Below are 1,422 nucleotides of genomic sequence, written 5' to 3'. Positions count from 1 at the left end.
AAGGGTGTATTTGAAATGAAGAAATCATTGGTTTTGCAGAATTCTATTCTATCATGCGTTCTCCAGCATCATTTCTATCAGCAAGGCCATCTTTTCCAACTACTGAACCTTCCTCTTTGCTCCCAACCTTTGCATTCCAATCACCAATAAAGATCAAGACATCTTGATTGCACATTTGATCTATTTCAGATTGAAAACGTTGATAGAATTTTTCTATTTCATCCTCACTGGTTTTAGTGGTTGGTACATAAATTTGAATAATAGTGATATTAACTGGGTTTCCCTGTAGGTGCATGGGTAGTATCTTATCACAGATAGTGTTGTACCTCATGACTGATCTGGATATATTCTTTTTTAAGATGAATGCAACACCATTCTTCTTTGATTTGTCATTCCCAGTGTAGTAAACTATGTGGTTGTCAGATTCAAAATGGCTAATACTAGTCCATTTCAGCTCACTAATGCCTGAGATATCGATATTTATGTGTTTCATTTCATTTTTGACAACTTCCAATTTTCCCAGATTCATACTTTGTACATTCCATGTTCTGATTTTCAATGGATGTTTACAGCTGTTTCTCTTCATTTTGAGTTGTGCCCCATCAGCAAATGAAGGTCCCCAGGCTTTTATCCTATGGGCTTTACTCCATTCACGTCATCACAGTCAACTCTACTTTGAGGAGGCAGCTCTTCCCCAGAGGCATTTTGAGCACCTTCCAACCTGAGGGGCTCATTTTCCGTCACTGTATCTGACATTGTTACTCTGCTATTCATAAGGTTTTCAGTGAGTAAATATTTGGAAGTAGTTCATCATTCTTCCTAGTCTGTCTTCGTCTGGAAGCTCATCTGAAACCTGTCCACCATGGAGTACCCTGCTGGTATTTAAAATACTGGTGGCAAAGCTTTCAGAATCACAGCAACTCAGAAGCCATCACAGTACGACAAACTGACAGACGAGTGGTGGCCGTTTGGTTTTAAGTGGAAACTGTCACTTTAAATTTTGAGGAGATCTGTGCACATGCATAGTAGAACCCTCAAGGGGTGGGGTTGAGGTGTCCATTCACTCAGGCATCCCCTCTAGTCACCAGAATGGAGGTGCACAGACAGCGAGAGACCAATGAACAGATACCAAAAAAAAAAAAAAAGAATGTCCATACCTGTATCTTCACAGCTCTGTCAGGCATTCATGGCTATTCTGATCCTTCCCCTGCTTAGTCTATCCCAAGATGGTGGCTCTGGGAGCAGCTGTGCATCTTGAATTAGAAGCAATGTATTTCTTGATTCTGCTACAAATTCCCCTAACTTCTAAATATTCCTTTATATGTGGTTCAGAGTTCTAACTCCATCCCCTGAGCCTGGTTGGTCCGGTATTCTGTGTTGTTGCTGACAGATCTCCTTACTGCACGTCTACCTGATCCGCCA

The sequence above is a fragment of the Chrysochloris asiatica genome, unplaced genomic scaffold, assembly GCF_000296735.1.
Source record: "Chrysochloris asiatica unplaced genomic scaffold, ChrAsi1.0 scaffold00063, whole genome shotgun sequence".
Taxonomy (NCBI): domain Eukaryota; kingdom Metazoa; phylum Chordata; class Mammalia; order Afrosoricida; family Chrysochloridae; genus Chrysochloris; species Chrysochloris asiatica.
Note: the sequence above shows the minus strand (reverse complement) of the source record.